The sequence below is a fragment of the Plectropomus leopardus genome, chromosome 10, assembly GCF_026936395.1.
Source record: "Plectropomus leopardus strain MGB_pleo_1.0 chromosome 10, ASM2693639v1, whole genome shotgun sequence".
In the NCBI taxonomy this organism is placed as follows: Eukaryota; Metazoa; Chordata; class Actinopteri; order Perciformes; family Serranidae; genus Plectropomus; species Plectropomus leopardus.
Window position 1 is genome coordinate 15,151,775 of NC_142185.1, and position 25,272 is coordinate 15,177,046.

At 38.3% G+C, this 25,272-nt stretch overlaps 1 protein-coding gene across 6 annotated transcripts in view; it reads left to right on the plus strand.

Moving 5' to 3' along the window:
- Nucleotides 1-25,272, plus strand: part of map2 (microtubule-associated protein 2) — a 109,897-nt gene that overhangs the window by 15,473 nt on the left and 69,152 nt on the right. For all 6 annotated transcript variants that reach the window (XM_088083115.1, XM_088083116.1, XM_088083118.1 and 3 more), the window contains one exon: nucleotides 16,755-16,807. The gene's annotated coding sequence lies outside the window, so the exon portion shown is untranslated. The remainder of the gene's footprint in view (nucleotides 1-16,754; nucleotides 16,808-25,272) is intronic.

The window sequence follows — 25,272 nt, forward strand, 5'->3', positions numbered from 1 at the left end:
CAAACAAAAGTTTCATCTCCCTCTGCCTATAATCTAAATATGTATGACAAAACAGAGAATGGCATTACAGTTAAACAAGACAGGCTCAGGGAGAGGCAAAAGGGCTTAGTAATAACATTTTTGGATAAAATATGTACATACATTGTCTCCATTCGCCTTAACGAATGTTCCCCTCCACCTGTCTTTACATAACACAATGCAAACCATAGAGGTTAGCAGGAGTAGGGGCATACAAAAGAGCCTGCACACAAAGCAGCACACACAATACAATGATTATTAGATTACTAGGATTAAGGGCTAGTTTATATATGATTAAGTGTGAGTGGGAACCTCCCTACTGGAGGAAATTACAGGATTACACCAGGAGAACAGAGGATGATATTATAGTACTGGCAGACACACACACACACACACACACACACACACACACACACACACTTGGTTATTGCTGGAAGGATATGTCTTTCAGGATATTTGGTGATTGGGAAAAGGTTGGAAAGAGGTGAGAAGAAGCTTTGTGAGATGTTGAAATTAAACGAGCAAATCCCTTCCTTGTGGTTAGGTCAAATTGTTCAGACTAAGTAGCTCGGAGAAACTTGTTTTGGTTTCTGATTTCGATGTTTGATCTTAAAGGTCATTCTGAAATATTGAAAAAACCTCACCAGGCATGATCATTTTCTACCGGTCCATACTTAAGTTAGCCGCCCAGCGAGGCAGACCCCCAAATGTTTTCATCTGGTCTGATGAGGTCAGACCTGTTCTGTAAAGCCCCATCACACTCTGAATGGTCCTGACTGATACTAGCAGTCAGACCAATACCTTTAGGCTTACAACTGCTGCTTAAATCAAGCCTTGTCGCTTTCTCCCGGTGAAAGCCATTAAGGCAAACCATCCTCTCTCTCACACACACACACACACACACACACACACACACACACACACACACACACACGCACACGCACACAGGGTAAAGATTGGTGCTCTTTTACAGTCTGCAATCCATGTGCCTCTTGTCAGCAGGCACACCCTCTCTTTGATTTGCTCATTGCTGTGTTCGGCTGTGTTGCGGCACATGGGTTTATGTGTTTTTCTATTTTTTTCGGAGATGTAGTTTTTTCACCTTGCCTGCTCCTTCCTTTCCTAGGTTAGTCAGTTCCCGCAGAGGGAAAGCCTCCAAAATGTAAAACTACAGTAAATCAACATTTTCATTCTTCCTTTCATTGGGCCTCATTCACAAACAGTGCCTACGCAAAAATCTGTGCTTAAACTGCGTGTAGAAATGATTTAGCAAAAATCTGGGATTCAAATATTTTCTTACCTGAGTTTTTCTCTACCTGCAACCATGCGTGCACAAATGATAGGAGCCTGATTGTCTCAGAAAATATGAATAGTTTTAAATAAATGCAGAGCATATCAAAACTACATCTATTTTAAAAAAAAAGGCTTTAATAGACAATATTTAAAACCGTTAATTTACTAATGCATGCACTTATACGTATCATCCTCAGCCTTTCATTTGCATCGATTATTGTCATGACTAACTAAATTTAGTTACCAACAGATTAGATTAGATTTACCAACATACGCACGGTAGTAAGAACAAAATCATGCAAGACACATACGTGGTGCCAAATCAGTAAACAGCAGTAATTACCTGAGCTCTGCAAGGCAGTCCCATTCAGGCTCTTTAAATGTAGTAGAGGTGGGAGGGTTACACTTGCTGTCCACTTTATCTGTGATTCGAAATGCAGCCATAAAGTGATGAGTATATATTAGCTCTTTTGGATCAAATGCCACCATTTCTGATCATTTTCATTTATTCTGCTACCATCTGGCGGTCCACTAAGTGTCCAAGGAGCTAGAAATAAACAGGTGTAGGAACTCAATATATGACTCCATAATGTAACTCGGTGTTATTGATCATGGATTTCATTAATGAAACAATTAAACGAGGAGACAGATGCTCGAGCGACACAGCTGAGTCATCAGCTGAGTGATCAGTATCAGTTTTTATCCCTCATAAAAGTGTCACTTGTCATGTACAGCAAAACATGAAAACTTTCGTTCAGGTATACACAAAACATTTAGTAGTATGTACAAGAAATATATATTATACTATGATGTTTTTTGTGTATTACCTGCTTTTGAAAATTAAAAAGGGATAAAGGCAAAAATTGCAAATCATGCCTACCATATATGTAATTACTGCAAAGACTTTGAAAAGACTGAAATCTTCACATCTAAAGACAAAGCAAGTTTTTAATCACAGATTATAACATTTTGCAAAGACCGGGCCTTGCAGGGTCATTATTTATAAAACTACAACTACATTCCTCTTGAGATTATTTCCCATCCTGCTCCTGGTGGAAAATGTATATAATCCCCACAGCTTCACCAGTTTCTCCTCCTTTTCCTTTTCTTTCTTCTTTTCCACATTGCAAGAATACTGTGCCTCCCGGAGTTCCCTCCATGTTTTGTGTCTACTTGGTTTGCTTCTTATTGGGTACCGCAAAGAGTGTAGCTATTGGTTGTTGACAATGTTGACATCATTGCAGTTCACTACCTGATTGTCACTGTCATCAGTTGCTATGCTGCCTACTCCTGAGTTTCCCTTATTTGTTAATTTCTCCTTTAACCTCAATCCCATCCCACCCGCTCCCTCCTCTGTGTTTTCTTTCTGATGATAAATGTGGCGAGAGTCAAGGAAAATTAAAACCAAGGTCAAGTTATTGTATTCACCTGATATGTGTTGTGTTTGTGCTAATTGGGTCGTATTTCATCGTGCAGGGGTAAAGGTGCAGTACCATTTGAAGTTACGCTCCAGTGTCTTTGATCACTGCTTATTGATCTTTTTTTTTAAGTTCCATGGAATTTGTTGCATTGCAGATTGTGCTTGGCCCCAAACGCTTCCCATTTTATTTTACCTAATAAGCTCCACCAGTGTCCCCTTGAAAGATGTGTTAAATCTCAAGCAAAGTGAATTTTCATGGTGGAGAGACTGCACATGAATGCCTACTGAAATCAAATGGTTTTCCATTTGTCTGCTATACCATGCTTATCAGCATTAATTTGATAAGTAAATGCAGATCTTATGTCAATACAGCCAATCAAATCTTGCATAAAGCAGTAACATCAGCATTCTGTCACAGGCAGAGTTGACAGTCACACTGTCCAGCCATACAGCAGCCTGCTGCACAACAGAAACCACTGACTTTGACAAAGAAAAATCAACTTTCCTGCTAAAGACACATTATGTTAACATTAACAGGGTTTTTCTTGGCTTATTTGCTCTCATTTAATTTCTAATTTGAGACAAATTGGTAAGAATTGCTTCATCTTGTCATCTTGACTTCATAACAGTTTATATATATATATATATATATATATATATATATATATATATATATATATATATATATATATATATATATATATATATATATGATGACCGAGTTAACACTGTACAAGGATGGGGATTCAGTGATATAATGTTAGCAACATTATGTATTCAGTGTACAGCAGTTTGTAGTGTTTTTTTCTGTTGGTTGAACAAGTTATTTGTTCTGCTTTGCGGCACAGACACAAGTCTTGTGCACTCTGAACATCATGTAGAGGGCCTAGCGCTGTGTTCTCTTCGGCTTGTCATTTTTCGGATTTGATTTTTCTCAGCTTGTCTTCTCTCTCTTTTATATTATTTTTCCACTCAGAAATCCAGTTTTAATATTTAGGATTTTCTTTTTTTTTTTGCACAGCAGCCTTACAGCTCCTCAAAAGTGAAGCCCAGACATCTTGATTGCCCCCTGGTGGCTGGTTGTTAGTTTAGGAAGTGATCAAATTGATAAGCTGCAGAGTTTTCTATGAGTTGAGCACACATTTTAAATGCGAATTTGTGGTCGATCACGTTCATCTTATTGTGTGAAGCAAAAATCGGGGTCGAGATTAATATTTGATAAATTGTGCAGCCCTAGTATCTAAACAGAAGCTGGATTGTTTGCTAATGTATTCCAGGACACCCAACTCCCTATATCCACTTGTCACCAGCAGCCATTAAAAAAAAAATTGCATTTTCCTCCCTGTGATATGAACCTTCACTTCGGCTGAATCAGCTAATGCTGTTATCAGTTGCCATGGAGACTGACTGAGTTAGGGTGTTGCTGTGGAAACTGAGCGGCTGCTCATCACCACCCACAGCAACCCTCCCCACTCCATCGAGCCAACCAGCACCTCACAAACACACATTTAATTGCCCACAGACACACATTAAACCCTACCTGATATGTCTTTTATGATATATCAGCTGTGAGCACAATAGATATTGTTTAAGTTTTTATTTAAACCTTATGGATGAAAACAGTGTATGTATATCTATACAAATGTGCAATGAGCTGCTTTGGCAATATTGTTCTTGGAACAGTTAGACCTTGATTGAACTGAGACAGGGGGTATAATTTATTCCTTTCATCCCAAATGTCATAAAGCATAATAGCAGCAGCATGGAAGTTGTGTATTATGCAATAGTTTGGTCCGATGGATTGTTTCTATTAGGGTTGCAGTGATATACTTGTTTCAAGGTATATCGTCAAATGAAAATTGAAACTTATCATACTGTATATATTTGCTTATTTACAGTAGTTTATTTTCAAAAAGGAGACTTTATGGACATACTTTAAAAAATGGTTTAAGGTTCAATTATAGCAGTAAATGTACCAATTTTTAATTCATTTGAGGGTCATTGCAACTGATAAAAATAACAATTTCGTGATGCGGTGACACATTGAAACCACAGTATTTCTGAGGTAGTTATCATACCATGAAAAACTCATACCATTGCAACCCTACTTTCTATCAAACTTACATAGATGAAGAGTCACGACAGGGTAGTCTGACTTGCAGAATCAAGGCAGTCTGTGTAAGCCTGCCATTGTCCGCCTATTTCAGATGGAATTCTCTCCTTCTGCAATCAGCGTGTTTTCAAGGTCATGGTCGCAGCATCCTGGGCTTAAGATGATTGTGCTTGGTTAAAGAAATACAAACAACTCAGGATGGTTTTTCCATTGGTGTAGAATTATGATGGGTTCAGCCAGATCTTTCTCCAGTGTTGGCAAAGTGCTAAAACAAAGTGTGGAGATAGCTCTGATTATGCAAGACCATGACAGTAAGCCAGCATGCACGATTTCAGGACCCTAAAAAAAAAAAACAAAGTTAAATGGAATTCAGCCACCTTTCATTTTTGTTTTACACCTTTCTTTCTCATATCTTGGCATGTCAATATCTGCCATGAAAAGTGACTCTGAGCAAGGAGGCAAGATGTGTTTTGCTTTTGCTCATAAACTGATGCTGCCTCATTTGCTTCAGGCAACCAGAGTTCAGTCTGACCAAACTTTGACATGTGAGCTAATTTGAGCTTGTTAATGGGATTGACCTCTCATTCAGGATGTATTGATTCTTTATATCCTTGACTACATGGCAAATTAATGCAAATAGCTAAAACTAAAGGCTGTTGGTCTGCTACATTAAGTGCATGACAAGTGATAGGGGTCAATGACAATAAATTGTTGTATAAAAAAATTGAAGTTGTATAATTTACAACTTGTGGAATGCTGCACGACTTGTTTGCAAAGCTAGCTTCCAGTTTCCTGCTTCGAGTAATTGTATCACAAACCTACATGCACATATATGAAATAAAATAAAAATAAATATTCATAATAGTAAGCCAGTCACTAATTGAAATTACTTTATTTTAATATTAATGTGATACTGTAAATAGATTACTGAATGTGCTACAAATGAAGAAATATTTTCTCACAGTTATCTGTAAATTTCTGTTGTCATCCCAAAGTTAAGGTGGAAATAGACAAGTTTTTTGCTTTAACTTATTATGGAGGAAATATTGATTGTACAATGTAAAGACTATAGAATAATGACAACTTTGATGTTTAGACTAGTTACCTTTAAGCCTCGATTTCATTATGCTATTCTGTCTGCCACCAAGTATGATCCTCCGGGCAAATGTAGACTTGATTTATGGTAAAAGGAAGTATGTCAACCATCGTGCAACCATAATACAAAAAGTGACAGTGCTTTTTTCCTTGTTAGCTATCAGTAGCTGTCCCCAATTACCAAACAGTATCAATGTAATTTCTTTACTTGTACTAAATAGCAGTGATGACGGACTGTGAAGCAACCAAAGAGTTACTGGGGAAACTACCCAGCAAAAGAAAAACAGCCCTAATGCTAGGCTTTGAGGAAAACAGAAAGTGATTTGGTTGTCTTTACAACAGTGGCGCCAATAATATCACTTAGAAATATTGTTGGGGGGGAAAAGTTGAAAAGTTGTCTTTTTCCCCTTTAACATCAAGATGTTGTAGAAAAACCTGACCCACACGCTGGAACAGGGCTTCCTGCCTGCAGTTGTTTATTAATTCAACAGCGGTTGTGTTGCTTGCTGTGGCTTACTGTTTCACTGCTCCCCTGATAGTTGTAGTGTGATAGTAATACACACACACACACACACACACACACACACACACACACACACACACACACAAACTGCTCAAGAGATCCATAGAACAGGCTTTGCAGTGAGTCCCATATGGTATTTAACGTAGAATACACTGAACACAATATTGGACTACATTCAAGTGTGTCAGCACAGTTTTCTTAATAATATTTTAGTGCTAAAATTATCCAAACTGTAATATACCTATTTAGGCCAGAGGACAGAGATGATATTAAGGCTGTGATCACACAGGACATGTTTTTAATTTTACGAAGCACATTTTTCAAAGTGTTTTGTCCTTATTCATGCCTGCTGAGTATTGGATGTATGTTAATAAACTTACATATTAATTGTAGGCTTTTTAGCATGCTATAATGCACATGTTGGCATGCTAAAATTTGCATCGGCTCTACTGGCTATCTGTCAAGATATTCCTCCTCTCACCCTTTTTCTCATTTTCGCTCGTTTTTTGCCATAAAATTGCTAAAATGTGTCATCGCAAGCTGTGTTCTCACTCCATTTGCCATTAATTCCTTAAAACAGAGCCCTTGTAGCATCATGATGAAGAGACACCAAATTATTTAAGACATCTGGTGTTGCACAATTCACTTAAATGTTGTGCACTGATGTGGAATAGGGTCGAAAAGCCACGAGTAAGGCCCGCCAGTGTACACAGACGAGGTCTTTCAGGCAAAATGTCTTAAGATGCCATGTTTAACAGTATAGTAATCCCCAAAACTTTATAAAAATGCTGTGTAGAGCTGCGAATGCATTGTAGTTATTCCCATGGACTCTCTATTGCTCTATACATTAGAGAAATGAAAACTTAAAAAAAAAAGAAAAATAATATTCATACAGTATCCCGATCATTGTAGGGACATTTTTTCCTTTTAAGACAGATACACAGCTGGTAAACTGCACAGTCATAGACTCCAGGATGCTCTGATACTTGCTATATCAAAGCGCAGCAAGATATGTAAAACTGTCCAGTCTCAGTCACACTAGAAGCACATTGTGAGTAAAGAACAATTTGAACACTGATCTGATGATTGTTCTTGCCGCAGATTTTACAGTAGTAGTGAAAACTGCAACCACCTACACTCGAACAACAGCGAGCGATCACAAGCATAAGCTGTCCATATGTGTCTGCTAGCGGTTTTTTTGCCTGTGAGTGTGTGCTTGGACTGTACTATAGGTATGTGTGCACTAGCGTGTTTGTGTGAGATCACAGACTACAGAGTGTTCATTAGCTTGCCGGTTGTATAATTGAGTGGTGCTGTTTATATTGCAGCCCACGTTAACTCATAAAGACGCTGTGAAAATGCTTGCTCTGCTGTAAAGAGCACCACCATCTGAAGCTGAACAATGTCTGACGCCGACAGGACGAGCATTTTATTTGACGATGCATATGGTGGCTCCTTTTCACGGTTATAAAATGCTGTTGAAACAGAAGGAGCAAGACAGGGGGAGGGACAAAATGTGGAAGAGACATTAGGGTTTCCGGGGGGGTGAATAGAGGAGAAAGAGAGAAAAATCTAATTTAAGCAAGGTCATTTCTTCTTTAATCGGTGTGAAGCCTTTGTTATTACTTTTACTCTTTTCCTCCTCTTTTTTTAAACACAGCAAAGAAATTAGATGCATTGAACAGGAAAAGAGCAAGGAGAGGAAATTTACTTCCATAATTTGGAGTCAAAAAGGTTGCGTTCAGAGTTTAACTCTCTTTCTCTCCTTTTTAATCCCCCAGTTGATTTCTTTCGCTCTGTTTCCATTTACAAATGGAAATTAGGGGTTATTTTGGTCGACTGTGGAGGAAACACTTGTCTGAAAGAGCCAAAGTGCTTCAGTGAATGTTTTATCCTTCTAAAACATACACATTCACACAGTATGTATTGTGTGGAGACAGTATTTACTGTGATAACATGATTCATGCAGCAAGGGATGGGTACCATTCACATCCGACCCAGTATTGGTACCTACAAGTCGGAAGCCAAGGGTACCTTTTTTTTTTCTGAACACTCTATAATAACAGAAATGTAATTTCAGTTATAAAAAATAAATCCAAATGTCACCATTTTAAATTGTAATTTATTTAAAACACTTTTCTCACCACACAAAATAAAACCCCTTCCTATCTTCCTTTCCCTTCCCAAACTCTTCTCTTCTCGACAATCTTCAGCCTGTCAGTCTCACATGAGGGCATAGTAGGAGATTGATGTAGGGGGGGCAACCACCCAAACTGAATAAAGCACCACTCAATTTAAAATCAGATGTACATTTATTGATATTTTATGCTGAGCTATTAATTTTAACAAAAGAAAATGTATATAAATAAGTTGATTTTGCAGCAGAAATGAAACTGAAATGGAAATCTGAAAAGCTGTCGGGCACATTACAAATATTGCAGCGAGCGCCGTCTGCATTGAATTTTAAAAAAATGTCACCACATTTGCGGACGCTTTCGGCTCACCATTATCCTGAGTCACTGTGACTTGAATAAGCTACAGGAGTGATTTAGTCTTGCTCCCTCTCTTTCTCTCTTTACTGCATAAATAAGCGCGTCAGGTCACAGTTAAGCCTGTGAATTGCAGCTGAGCATATTCATCGTGAGACATGCGATTTAAAAACACGTCTGATATGTTTAGAGTCTAGACACACTCTCTCACCTAGATGCCCTCTCAGGTACCAAAATTTGGCATTGATTAATTTAATATCAATTGGTATACAGTAGTACAGATGGAATTTGGTCAGTATGCTTAAAAGTTAAGTACTCAACCCCCAAAATATGAGAAAGTGTTCTTTTGAGTGGTGGTGTATAGTTTCCCTTTGTCAGACAGCTTTAAACTGCAGGTGACACTTTGAAAGTATTTCTTTTCTAACCATTCTTTACATCATTTGTAATGCTTTTTCCACTGGATGAATTCTTCTTGTTGGATTCCAGGGTTTTGGGTTGACGTGAGAAAAAAGCTATAGTAGTTCTTGTCACCAAAACGTTTTGAAACGACAGTCATTAAAGAAGAATAGAGCACAAAATGTTTAACTAGGGCAGTGCATGCTAAATTAAGGCTTGTATGCTGACTAGAAACAATACTGGCTAGTTGAGGTTTTATATAATTATAAAACAACTGGCAGGATAATGAGTCCCAGATATGAGCTCTTGTTTTGAAAATGCCTGCTGTGCTGCTGAAAATATTTTTATGTTTCATTTTTGAAAAATAGAAGACGCTACCGGATAATTGATTAGATTTTTTTCCACTATCTCTACTGTATGTCATTTCTCTATATCTGGGCCTAATCATTTGCCCAAATGTCGCCAATATATCAAGCAGCGTGTTTAATTACTTCTAATGGTATGTGACAGTCTATACACTACCACTATATTTACTTAAATCCCTTTACACCTGTTAAGTCCTACATGATGACAAATGAGTTTACTATTAGCAATGTAATGAATTAACTTACAGAATGTAAGTGGTTGTGTTACGTTGTATTCTGCAGGGAAGCTGCTAAATTGATTAACCCCTGTTCACTTCACACCTAAACACAGTTTTTTGATTGAGTGTTACTATAGCCAGCTATTTCTGTGCCACTATTTAATATCATAAAATAAAATAGCCACAACTCAATTAAAGACTTGTACAGTACAAGATATCACTTATTGTATATAGTAATAATTAGTGCCACAATAGTTCAATAACTCAGACGTGTCAGAGGGAGACCTCTGGGTGGTATTTTATTTTACAAACCTTCATGTTTGTGGTATATGATGATACAAGTGTGCAGCACTATGTTATGTGCTACGTTTACTTTTAGCTTTTCAGAATAATAAATACACAATGGAAACCCACAAAATGTTAAAAAAGTAATATTCTCATGCCTTTTTTTCATTATTAAACAGAGAAATACAACTGCACACCTTTTAATTAACCATAAAACACAATTCATTCACATTCCACAGAAACAAAATAAAGCTCATCCAAACCGTCTGTAACCGTGGATTACGCTTGCTGGTAATTTAGTTAATAAGTCCACAATCACCGGCTTTGGTTTGGTTGAAATAAATCCTTAATTTATTAAGTTAGATGTTAAATTGGTTCCTTAAGGTCTCTCTCTGCCATCGCTGGCCGCCGGCTGTTTACAGTCCTGTAACTTATCTCTCTACCACTAAGTGTTGCAATGTTTGCTCTACCGGTGGAGACTCAAGACTGACATCTGCATACAATGAGTTTAATAGAAAATCGAGTGCCCTGCCTTTCTGACTGTATTGAAAAACATACCTTTGTGATTTCTAAATACCCTGGTATACTGTGAAACCCTCATACCACCCAAGCCTAATTTAAGCCATGGTGTTCCGCCCCTTAACACCAGAATAGAGATAGATACCCCAGGACAAAAAAAATTGTAGGCAAAATTTTACTGTAATAAAACTTATGGGTTTTAATTGTATACAGTGGTATTAAAAATCGGATTCATTTCCATTCATTCATTCAGCTTCTAACAACTTGACTGGTGTACAATCACTATGTCACTGTTACGGATGACATGTCACTGCCCTCTGTCTTTCTTTGAACGTGTTGTACACATTTTCACCCTTTATTCGTGTCCTGATCTAAAATTGGTGCTGAGAAGACACATTTCACACTTGTGGAATTCGCTGTCCTCTTGTAGTAGAGCAGAGATAATACAGGAGCACTTGCCTTGACACCTCATTTGCTTCAATTAGCACAGCTAAGGTCTGTGTGTGTCTGGAGTCATGAGTTTAAATGACAGTGGCAGCCGTATGTCAGTCTAAATCATAGGTGCTCAAAGTGTGGCCCTCAGAAACATTTTTGCAGCTCCCTGTACATAACATGAAATGCAAGCATATATTTGAATCATCTTAGGTCCACGTTAGTACTTTAACTTTCACTATTTTATATATTATTTTTCTATAATACTATACAATCTCATCAAACTGTGCCCCCCTAACAAATGTCTGTCTGGTTAGGAATGACAACTTGTTGCTTTCAACCAGTGGCACCTCACGGGTGTCGCAGGAATTTCACTCAGTCATCAGTGCTAATCCTGATAGCTAATATTGGCAATTTCAGTGGACAACTTGTTAGTTTAATGTAGAAGTGAGATGGAAAAGTGCTGTATATTTGAGGAGAAAAGGACAATAGAGGGAATCACCACACACAAGGAAGCGTGCATCTCACTGAGCTAGCTAATGTTAAAGCTCAGCCAAGAAGGACGTAATAGATATTTACATCTCCCACTGTCACGAGCATGAGCCTCTCATCTATGATAAGATACATGCTTCCTTCTGCGTGGTGATTTGGTTGGCAGGTGTAGTTTTATAGAGAGGAAATAGTTCCTACATCACCAAATGTGATTTGTCTCATGATTATTGCTCGGAGAGATGAAGAAAAATGTCAGTTTATTTTGTTTTAGAAAGAAAAACAGAAATTAATGGATTTTTTCGCCCACCTCAATTACTTGCCTGCTTTGTGTGTCGTGCTGCCTCCTGGGGTATATATCCTGTTGCCAGAAGGAGCTTTGCTGTTTAAGGAGGGCAGAGTCTGTTCCTGTTTATACCAAAACACAGGTCGGGACATAACTACTCTTGGTAGTCAGTAGCTAGGACGATTGATTGGGTAAAATTGGGCTTAATAATTGTACTTCTCCTTTAAAAAGTTATAGGAATTATTGGAAGATTTTTTCTTACAAATAATTCAATTTGAATTTTTCAGTGCCAGTGCTAATCAGATTTCTAAAGTTTCCGTAACCGATACCAATTGATGACGGAGGTGGGTCACATTCAATGACAAGAAGTCGTGTTTTGTCTTCTGTAAACAAAGTGACTTTTTGACTTTCTCTCACATCATTAGTCAACCTAATAAAGATAACACACTTTTTTTTCCTACAGGCCTCTTCTTTTGCCACTAGAAGACAAAGCAAATCTGCTACTAAGTGCCCTCAGGAATAAATCCATTATTATTCCTCTGGATGTTGATGTCCTCTGACGATAGCGGATAATATGATTTCCGAATCTCATCTCAGGGATTTTGCAGACGCAAACATAAACTAGATCAAGTTTTCATGTCTGTCTTCTTTCTGTCTTTATCTCTTTTTTTCTGATTAAGTTGCTTAAATCTAATCTCTTCACATCAGACTTTAATTCCATGCATTTCATTTTGATGAATAAACATGAGTAGATCATTTTATGAGGTAAAATAGCCTGGTGTTTCTTCCAGGGTAAAAAATACCTCACTGCCATAAACTCACTAATAACACAATATCAAACCTGACATCTAGTTGTTATTGTCTCACCAGCTGAATTAAGTCTCAAGACAGCTCCTGATTTTCTTTGTCATAGATTGTGTGTGACTCTGCTTGGAGGGCCCTGAAAGGGCAAAATAGTTTTGGGCAGTCTCTATGTTGTCATACTGTCATACCTCCCTGAAATTTTACAGGCATATATGATAACAGTATTTTTTTTTTTTGTGGTGCTGCCACATTATTATTACTTATATTTTCCTTATTAAGCAGACAAATACAATTTTACACCTTCTGAATTCAAATTTTTCACTTTAACAAAGATTAACTTAATTTCCTTTTTCACTTATCGTAAACACTTTGTTCAAACTTAACAGAAACAAAGTAAAACCACCGAATTCATCTTCAGTTAGACTTGTTAGTCATCTACAGGGTTGGATATTAACTTTTTGGCCACAGTGGCTGGTGGATTCAAAAATCTACCAGCCAATCAATAGGTTACCATTTTTTTATTGGCTGGTGAGTGAACCCAGTGTAGCAGCCACTTGCATATTTTACCAGCAATTGACCGGTGGCTGGTGCTAATTTCCAGATTTGGTCATCTAGTCAGTAAGTCCACTGTTACAAAAATCACCAACTCTTAGTTTGTTTGAAATAAATCCTTAAATCCAGCCTGTTGTTGTTAACAGTCATGTAAAGTTATTTTCCCCACATGCAGTCACCAATGTCTGCCACCTTAGCTGCCTTTTCCACCAGTAGAGACTTACCCTTGGTGGTGCAAGATGTGCACTACATACAACACAAAATCCTCAATACAGCTTCTCTGTGTGAGAAAGATGAGTGTCAGTATTTTGACTGTATTACTTTGTAGAAGTCACACGGTCAGGATTTGGCATACAATAATACAGTGATACCACCCAAGCCTAGGTAGAATCAGTGCAATAGGTGAAGCACGTACAGAAAAAGTGCAATGCTGATGCTAAAGTGTTACACTGTATGGACAACTTTAATTTTTTATGTCATTTTTTTCTAAACGCTGACATCAGACCATCAGCTGCAGGTGAAAAAAACAAGCATGTTTTTTTAAAAACATAAACTCTTAATTCATGTCAAATAACAAACACTTTAATTGTGGTTCAGACCTGTGGTTATATCATAATTAACATGGAAACATACTTTTTTTGTAACCCATTCCCTCCCAAATGTATCAGTATGCTCATAACCCTATAAATAAATCATTCAATCAATCAACCATTAACATGGCAACCATGCTTTGTCAACACAGACCAAGCATCTTATTTTGGTCATACTAACTGTCTGCTATTGGGTCATAAAGGCAGGATGCATAGGTACAGCAAGGATTAGTCTTTCTTCTGTGTTGTTTTGGCTGGTTGGTCCAATTTCTTCGAGCAAATCTCTCCTGAGCTTTTTTTGGTGCTGGGTTGAGGCAACAAAAAAAAGTCAAAAATAAAAGACTAAACCAGAGGGGCCTTTGTTATTCTCCCAAATGTATCTATAGGTGTATCATGTCAACAGAATACTGTTCCTGCTCTCCTTCATTTACCACTTGTGTCATCACAGCATGACTGCAGAGCTAATGTCAATGTCTGGTTCTAACTAATCACCTGTTCAGCACTCTCTGCTTAAAAAAGATTAACTCTTTGTACAGCAGATGTAATTTCTCTGACACATAGACCAGGTTTATGGGTTAATCATGGGGTGTGTCGTGGGGAATCCAGCATCTTTGTCAAACACCATTTAATCAAATGAAGAAAATGTTCTTAATTATAACAGCAGGGCAGACAGGAAGCTGAGCAGGACATCCCGCTGAGGTCTCTTAGACATCCGTCAGGAGGAAAAACTGCAAAGGGCAGCTAAGTTAGAGTATGCACTGTTTGCTGTAAGCTCGCAGGGAGCACAAGGTGTTGGACTAATTCACAGTATGGCATTACACAGCAAGACATTAAATTCTGTGGACAGACGTTTTATACTAATGATTCATTTATTTTTTAAACTTAACCTTTGGAAAGAAGAAACTTCCCAGCATGAAATTCTATTCTTGAGAAAATTTGCTTGTTGGAACCACTTCACATTGAGGGTAAAAGGTTAGTGATTTCAAGAAACTTTAAATGATGATGGAAATTCAGACAGACGCTGTGCAATAATAGTGCAAAGCCTTAGGAACTGTTGTGTTCCTGAAAAGCTGGCTTCATTTTGATGAGCTGTGAAACAAGCACAGACAGGTTCACTCACTGGTTGACTGTGCACTGAGACATGTGCAGTACAAAGGCAGGCAATGCCAAAACATGTCTCCCTTGTGCTTATTACAATCGAACAAATTGAGGCTGCAACTACTGAGAATTTCCATTTTTAATTAATCGATTAATAGTTAAATAGCTGCCGATTATTTTTCTCAGTGGAAGACTGTTTGGGAAAACTTGCCTTTGTCTGAACTGTCTGTCCCCCTGTGTGTCTAAGTTGTGGGCCCCTCTACTCATGCTTCACTTGTCTGTCTAAGTCCATCTTACAGAACAGTTATTTTTTGTTTCAACTGATACAGGTGTTTACACCAGGGTTGAGACACAAAGTGTTTTTTCTTTTTTAGTGACAATTAGATATAGATGTATATTATGTTAAATACAAACTTACAGGAGAGGCCAGAGCAAAATCTTCAACAAAATTATTGAAATATATTGAACAACTTAACACCACAGCCTCTGCATGTGAATAAGTTTACTCTGGTAAGCACTGATGCAGTGTTTATGTCTAGGGCTTTTATTGTGAAAGGTAAGAAGGAAAGATGTGGAGCTAATGTGCTGTTATTTAGGAAGCAGAAGGTGTTTGCCTTCCCAGAACTAAGTATGAGACCTCTGTGTTTTTATTTTATTACATTCATAGCTATAGCAGCAGATTGGAGGCAAATGATGTGTGTGTGTGTAAATATTTCGTGGATCAGCCGTTGTCTCGTATGGTAAACAGTGCCACAGAACTAGTAGCCCTCGAGACAGTCAGGATTTGCTACACTGGCACAGGTGTATATATGTATGTGTGACACCAACACACAGATGCCAAAAAGCAGAAGGGCTATGCATCCCTAAATGACACCAAAACGCAAAAGACTCCCAGTGTTTAATTCATGACTATTTTGGTACTAACATTCACCACCAGTGTGGTGGATAACCTCCCGAGATTTACTCGCCAAATGAGAAATCCTCCCACTTTTGTAACCTGGGAGGTGCTAAATTCGGACCCTGGGTGTAGGGCTAGATTCAGGATATGTTAGAGTGACTCTATTTTACCCTAACCCTCAGAATTAAGTTAGAAAGAAAACACTTTGCTGTTCAATTTGTTCATAGGAAAGAATATTGGAAATGTATGTCGCTCAGTATTGTGACATGGGTGATCTATGTAGTCTATCTAGTGCCGTTAACATTGACATGAACTCATTGCCCTCTTGCTGAGATAACCGCAGTGGCCCACAGTGTCTACATGTATCAGACTGTGGCTGTTGGACTCAAGCCAAGTAGTGTGTGTCTGCTCTTGTGTATCTGTTAAAATGAGCTGCATGGTTTTGTTTAGCTTTGGACTGTGTGTCTGTGTTTGTGAGCCAAAGAGAAGCATCAACAGCCGTGCACGCACACATATGCCGATAAGCTCCCCTTTTCTTGCTGTCACTTTATCTCTTTCTCTATGTCTCTCCTGTGTGCTCGGTTACTCCCAGCAGGGTGATAGCAAAGGGCTTCCTTTAGATTCACAACTGATTGGAACCCACTCTCAGTCATACTCTCCCACCATTGCTGCTCCTTACTACTTTCTCACCTCTGTCTCTTCCCCTTCTTCCATCTGTCTCAAATAAACTGGTGTGTGTGTGTGTGTGTATGTGTGTGTGTGTGTTAAACCAAGGTGCCACCTGCCACTGCACTCCCAAAGTACTGGCAGCCAAATCTAATCTCCCCCCCCTCCTCTCTCTCTCCCCCCTCAATACTGTTCTTCCCTCCAGGTCTTGGATGTTAGCCTTTCTTCTCAGCCGCGGACAACATCCCATCTAGTCAGGTGAGTCTCTTGATATTTTCCCCCTCTCTCTTTGTTTTGTCATCTCACCCTCCGTCTTTTTGTACCTCCCTGTCTCACTTCCCTGCATATGCCTTTGGGTGCTGCTGCAAAGATGCTGCGTCACTGTGCCGGTTTCATATAGACACATTATCACTGTAGGACAGAAAAAAAAAAACAAAAAACAGATCCATCTTTCTTTTGTCCCACCTGCTCCTCCATCTATCTCTGTCATCTTGTCATGTTTGGGAATGTATGTTTGTGTGTTCGGTTGATTTTTAAAAAAATGTTTCTATGAATCATCTCAGACTTGAAGCATATGCTTTTTCTTACATTGGTTTAGTCATTTTTTGTTGAGTGCATATGTGTGAAAACAACAGGCTTTTTCATTTGTTTGTGTATGTGTGTTTATCAGTATGTGTTTGGGTGTGTGGACATGTCTAGACACTCCCAGACAGTTTCACTTTCACGTGGTTTAGATGCAGAGCCACATTATCGCCACTAATTGAGACACTGTAGACTCACTCTGCTTTAGGGGTGTAAATCCCCAGTTTCATCACAATCCTACATTACAATAATATTATATTGATTCTTTGAACAAGAATGTGATATCTGCCAATATCAACAAGTCTTCCATGATGTGATTTTTAATTCGATTCATTTCAGGGGCCTGCGATCGATATGAGACAATATCATATGCCAATTTAACACATTCTGTTACAAAAGAAGCTGACACCTTTTCTTTTTTGCTTTTGGCCATAAAAGATAAAAACATCATATAAATTATGTCAATAATTGTAACCGCATAAGTGCAGTGAAGTTTACTTCAAATTTTCTCCACTAAACACACATAAAACAAGACATGGGATAAGTTAATCTTCAGGGCTTCATGTCAGAAAGCCTTTTCTGAAAGAAATGGTTTCATTTTAACCCAAACCATGATATTTGTAAGGGCATGAAGGCTATCTGACTGATAGCCCTGAAGGCACACTTCTCCCAGCAGCCCTAAAACATGAAATAACAAACATGATTTCACACAAAATTTGGCTCAATAAAAACTGTTGAGGTTAACAGATAAAACCTGCATGCACATATTTTTTGTCTAACTTTGTCGCCACAGAGCCAATTTTGCTGTAAGAAGTAAGCAGATTCAGGTACTTAACTTTTTTAATCTCATAATTGGATTGTTTACACATGGTATATGCTCTGTTGACCCATATATTCTCAGAAAACCAAAATATTTCCACACTGGCAAAATATTCCCAAGTAAATAATGTTATCCTTATCCTCATTCTCTCAGCTGCTGCCTTTATTGCTTAACGCCGTTTGATGGTGACTCAGAATTTCTAAATAAAGGCATATCCTAAAGATGATTTTGATCCGTTTGGGTAAAGTAGCATGATCAGGCTGCGTTGGTGAATAATGGCTATGTGTATGTTACCGACATTACATGGGCTACTCAAAGATAACTTTAGCTTCCTAAAGTATAGGTTTAAAACTTTCAACCTGATGGATGCAATTTGCACCCAAACTTGCATTCATTTTCTGTCAGGTCAATGCAGAACACAGCAACATCAAACATGTATCATATGAATCAGCTGAACTTACTGCACGGCCTCATTTATTTGGCATCCATTTATGTCAGAACACGTTCTTCTTTGATCTTCTTTGGACTTAAATGAAGATAAGCATTTTTTTTTTCTGAATGGGGTATTGGTACTACTGAAAAACAGTCCAACACTCCAGCCCTCTGCAGACCATTGTTGTGGTTTGCTGGTCCACATATTTCAGGTGTTGTTATCATCTGCAAATGTATAAAACTATTAACTTACACAAGCTAATTGCATTTTCTCTGAGGCCGGTGAACAAGTCAAATCGCATTTGACACACCGCAGGACCCAAGGAAATGCAGAGTTTAGTGGCAGATCTTGAAATCCATGGGATATATTTATTAGTAGTGTATATGTACACATTGTATAGTATATTGAGAGGTTACCCCTTTTTAACTGTTCCATCGTAGAACCACATGCTGGGCACACAGTGCTCTTTGTTGCTTGTTATGGTACATGCTACAGGCACGTTTTGAACGTGTGCTGCATTTGTAATAGTCAATATGGTGAACCTCAACAAAAATTCATTACATTACTGTCTACCATCATTTATTGTGATATGAAATTGCTGAGTGCTCTCTGGTGCTGTGTGTCCTGAAATTGAAATCACTGCTGTGTCCTGTTTAGTGCCCCTAGATTTAGAAGGCATTCGGCTGTAGTGATTTTGACTGATAGAATATCAAGACTAATCAATTTGTAAATACTTGAAATTCTATCAGTTGCCACTATAATGGTCGTGTTCCAAGACATTGGTCTCAATAATATTATTCTGCAAAAAACAAAATTAGAATATTAATGACAGTGTTCAATATGCAATTTGTGTGGTAGTTACCACATGCTTGAACATAGCATAATCATGTGTGTATCATTTCTCATCACAACAAGAACGAAAGGTTTATGAACTAAGGTATGTCATCAGTTCACAAGTTATTGGCCATCTGTCCATCATTACACCCTTAGTGACTGCGTATTCTTATTATTGTTGCTAGCATTTGTCCCCCCCCCAAAAAAAAAAATAATAATCTTGATGGCATGAGAGTTGTTTGGCAGAGGTAGGGGAGATAAAAGGCCTAACAAATGCTTTATAACATTAGGGCTGGGGGGATTCATTGCTGTAATTGATTTAATTGATTTCAGAAATATGTTGATTTGCAAAAAGTATGTCAGTGCCTCGCGAAACAGCAAGCTGCACCCGGTCAGAGTGTGGATTCCACCAGGGAGCGAGCAGCGGCCCACGGCAGCGGCCCAAATGACGTCTCACAGTGGTACAGCAGCTCTGCACAGACACCTGAAGCCAAAGCGTCTCAGAACACTTTGTTAAAACGGCAGCAGGACAGCACCGTCCTGTTTACTTTATGTCCCCACTCTTGCATGATATATGAGGATCATCAGCACATGGAACAGGTTTTAGTTAGTAGTGCTCACTTTAACTTTCTGCACCCCCACTAATGTTACAACATGCATCACTTAACGTAACCATTCAGCTGTTTTATATTTTCCGTTTACTTTAATGGCTGTGCACAAGTAAAAAATAAGACTTTAACTAACGTTACAGACTGCTGTTAAATGTGTGACCGCTATTACAGTCTGTGAATCGTTTCAATTATTTTCCTTGTGAAAGACTGATGCAAAAATACATTTGCCAGTGATTATCCAAACTGCATAATACTCCAGTGATGAAGTAAATCGAATCATGGGGGGGGGGGCTGGAGCCAATCCCAGCTGTCATCGGGCGGAAGGTGGGGTACACCCTGGACAGGTCGCCAGACTATCGCAGGGCCAGACAACCTTTCACGCTCACAGTCACACCTATGGGCAATTTAGAGTAACCAATAAACCTGACCTGCATGTCTTTGGACTTTGGGAGGAAGCCGGACACCCCGGAGAGAACCCACGCAGACACGGGGAGAACATGCAAATCCGCACAACTCCCTCATATAACATTTACTTTTTAGATGGTCCTAACTGACTACTGGTGACAGTGTTCACTGACAGTTTTTCATACAGCTGTCTCTCAAATATTTGTAACTCTGCTTTAGATATTGATCATTGAACTCCTTCACACACCTTACTCTTGCTCCCTCCCTTTTAAACACACACACACGTACACACAGACATTCACTATGGCCTAGCAGGGTGCTGTTTTTCAGTTTTCAACAGCATGTACATCCAAACACAATTACAGTATGTGATGTGAAAACATGTAAGCCTTTCCTCCATCTCTCTCTCCCCTGCTGTCTTCATGATGAAAAACATTAGTGGCATTTCCCAGCAGGTCTGTTTGACCTTCTCCTGTTTGTTTAGCCTCTCTTTTCTCCTTTTCTCCTCACCCTTCCATCACACTGGTGGCTGAGCCAGAAAGGCAGCTGACCCTGACCCAGGCACATTTCACTTTGTTTACATTTTATCTACCATATTTGTCCAGTTCTTATACATGCTATTTGACACATTACAAGCCAATGCAAATAAATATGATGAATGTAATTTGTACAGTCATACACTTAAGATAAGATAAAATGAGATAAGATAAGATAACACTTTATCGTCCATTTGCATGGACTTCACGGTAGTCTGTGTAAATATCAAGGATCTTCTGCACACAAAACATCACTCACTTTATGCAAAACATCAGCCTGTTGAGCCCAGTTCACACCAATAATTCGTGACAGGAAAAAACTTTTTTAGAAAGTTGTAGGGAAAAGTTGCAGTGGTAAAAACTGGCCCACATCTGCTTGACTTAAGCAAGCTGATGGTGTTGCTGTTGCCAGCTTATGAAGTTGGCTGGTTTTGGAACACAAGGCATGTCACCTATTTCAACAGCCTATTAGCTTGCAGCAAAGTTAGCTGGTCAAGTCATACGGAGACTGTCCGCTGGTTGAAATGGAGTTGTGGATTTTGTTTGAACAACCATGTAAGTTACTCAAAGAAGAATATAATGGAAGCAGAAGAAGCATTGACTAATTAATCAACATAGGTTATTTAAATTACTTCGGTGTATTTTTTTATGAACACTGACCACCTGAAACTCAGATCATTTTCGTCAGATCATTTTTGCCATTTCATCAATAAATGCAACTGTAGTGAATATCCCACCATCTCTAGCCTCATTCATGTTTTAAGATGCTACAAGTTATATCCAGCTACAAAAAAAGCCTGAAAATTTGGAAGTTGGAGCGGAAGTACAGAGATTCCCAGCCATGGGTCGATGATACACCATATCATCTGGTCGTATTGGTGTAAACTGGCAGGTTTTAGAACCTTGCAGAGCGATGCATAGTATGTAGTTGAAAGTTTCAGCTCATCTTATATCCAGGATACAACTGCTACAGTAGTTAATTCCACGGTATTTGCCACCCATACACCCATCCGACCAGTCCCGAGCAGTGCCATTGAAGAAGAACACACCGATTGGCACACACAGCTGTCAACCATGTCGTCAGATTATCTTTTTATAGTGTTAAATAACTAATTAAAACCAATCTTATCAGAAAAATGAACACTTGAACAAACATCAAGGTGATATAAATGACCTAAAATGACAGAAACCATCTTTTAGAAATGTATTTGACAGGCACTGTGAGTTTTTAGTTGGCCCATGTCCCAATCACAAACACTGGGGGGGGTTATAACCTATACTGCAGCCAGACACCAGGGGGTGGTCAAAATGTTTTGGCTTCACTTTTGAGACAATGTCATGTCATCCATCTTTATAGTCTATGGTCTGAACTGGGCTTTATATTTACATGAGGTCCTCGACATAAATCTTTTGAGAAATATTTTCCCCATTGTTTTAGGAATAAGAAACCTTTACCTTGTGTTTATTGTTGTTTGAACCAAATCTACTCCCGAGTGCATACAAAACAGCCTAAATAGGACATTTGTTATTGATTATTATGCTATTTGTGTCATGGCAGCATCAGAGTATGTGTTTTATTATTCAACAGGACCACATTAAAAATGTAAGCAGTATGAGGGTGAGAAATGCTATCAACAAGCTCTGAATTATTAAAAAATAACCACAAATCATGAGCACTAATTCACTTAATTTATTATTTCAAACCTCATATAACATTCTTTTACTAGTACTATGAGGACTTAGAGTATATCTTGTAGGTTAGTACCTTTAAATTATTTTTATGTTTTATGTATTATTATTTTATGTAATATTCCAGAGTATTACTACAGTAATAACAAAGTATTTTTGATAAATAGTTACAACAGTAAATAAAACAGAGTGAGACAGTTATAATAACCAAATGTTGTTAAATGATATTTACTGTAGAGAGAGAGAGAGAGAGAGGTAGTGTTAGTAATGTTTATGTTGTCAGCCACTGCAGCAGTGATGTAATGGCCCAGACCCCCCCCCACCCTGCTCCTCGGGCTAGAGTTTAATTTTCTTTCCTTCCCTCTCTCTTCTTGGCCACCTCTCCTCTGAATTTTTTTTTCTCTATTTGTTGTCAGGGCACTCATACATATTAACAAGAAAGGTTATAAAAAACATAAACCACACAAGAAAGCATGTTTTTTTTATATCTGCATACAGTATTTGTAGATGTGTATCCTTGTCTCTGTCAAGACTGAGTGTTATAGGTATGACTGTATTAAAAGCAATACTCCCAAAATAGTAACAGGTGCGACAGTTAGTATTAGTTTATTTTTAAAAGCCAGAAAAGCAACAGTTTATATGCTTTTTTTTTAATACCCTTATTCTAAAAAACCTGAGCCTAAAAGAGCTTTTTGTGGACTGAGGCTCACGTCGAGTGATCTTAAAGCATCTATTGATTACTGATCAGATTTGTTTCGTAACTTCATATTTCACTTGGAGTGGTGCCTTACGGCCAATTTACAGTTTTCACATCTGCAAGGCTCCACTTTGGTCCATGAGACGTTAATGTCGTTATCCACCCATGTCCGCTAGGGTCGTGTGTGGAGGTCCACGTGCAGCCCATTTTTTGTGACCAAGCTAACCGTAAGCAAAGCGAGCACGTTGACAATAACTTGTTCCAAACTCCAGTCCAGTTCAAAACACTGCCATCAAGCCAGTCACTGCAACCTTCCTTTTGTTAAGTCAGTTTTAAGTTGGATATTTGACAGACATTCACTCCAGACCAGCAGTTTAGTTTCATTTTTGCCTGAGGTCGGCAGCAGGTACACGGTAAGCTCACCGCCCAGCCCTCCTATTTACTGTTGGGGGCTTTTACGGACCATCAGTTGTACTGAATATAACTATGTGTTTGTTCATGTGACCGTAGCTGTCCATGGATGTTCAATGTGGAAAATATGTCCAAGCCTAGATGTCCTGTGTCACACACACACACACACACAGTGTTGTTTTCTAGAATCCTGCTCGTGTCTGCTTATATTGTATAACCTCAAACAAAAAGGAAATTAAGAATTATTTGTTTGTGATCATCCATTTACGGAGTTACAGTAAATTTTTTCTCCTTGATGGCACGGCTTCAACTGCGACAAGCGTATTTTCAAATGATTTTTACCTTACTGATAATAAATTTCCAATTTGACCATCGTAACGTTATATTGGAAACTATGTACAACTAAAGAGTGTAAAAATATACTGACATTTAGATGGATTTAATGATGTCATTAACAAAAGTCAACTCAAATGAGATGGCTGAACTGTGATGTAATATCTTGCATCAATGGATGCCCAATGGCAGAGGAAAACATGAGTAGCAGATTCTGTGTGGTATAACATGAAACATGTATTATGCAGTTTAGTTTGCTAATTTTCCAAGTTCTAGAAATAAAACTAGCCTGTGCTTTGTCATACAGTCCAACTTCTCATTTTCTCCAAGCTAAAATATTTCCAGATTTTTGTTCTGCATTTTTACAAATGTGTGTGCAATTTACCATTCAAAGTATAAACATCCATCCGACAAAGGTTGAGACAGTCGCAAAGCATCCCGATGCATGCACCACCTGCCTGGCAACACCATGCCCATTTGGCAAAAAAATGCAAAGTTTGTAGGGAATCCCACCTTCTCAATTTCTGATGTCCTCATAAGCAGCAGCAGAGTGGTTTGCTGTTGAGAAAATAATTTTAGTTTTAGTAGGTGTTAAATGAAATAGTATCTGTTCCAAGCACTGCCATCCAACTCTTATCCTAAAAGCATTCAGTTTACTTAATGTTAATATGTGTAGAATTTGAAAATATACAACTTTACTGCAATATTATCAAAATGACATTGTCGTCAACAGCTGTGGTCAAACTACAAAAACACTGTAGTGTCCTCAGTCATAGTCTAACTGATTAAAGCTTAACAAGGAAACATTATTTTAATGTTATCATTATGTATTCACTTGCTGAGGGTTTAATGAGACCATTAATATCTTTCTTCTGCCTGTCTATTAAATATGAAGCTACAGCCAGGAGATGGTTAGCTTCGCTTAGCCTTTAGCAGGGGAAAACGGCTCGCCTGTCCAAAGGTCAAATATCTGCCTACCAACACTTCCTAAGCTCAGTAACATTTGAGACACATGTGTGTACTGATTAAACACATGTTTGATTAGTACACAATAATTTAAAATGACAATTTGTTTTTGGCCAAACTATGCTAACTGTTTCCTTGCCCTATTTAGAAGACAGACGTGAGAGTGGTATCGATCTTGTCATCGAACTCTCAGCAAGAAATAAATGTTTTTTGCATGTTTTAGAGGCAGCAGTGCAATGTAACAAAGCAATAGTACTTTGTTATTGAAATTAAGTACTTTAATTGAGTTTCTTTCACTTTAACTCCACTATTAACTAAATAAAACGTATACTTTTACTTTAATACGTTTGTCCGAAGCTTTTTGTGACTTTGGTACTACAAAATAAAGCTGTAAGGCTTGGTGAAT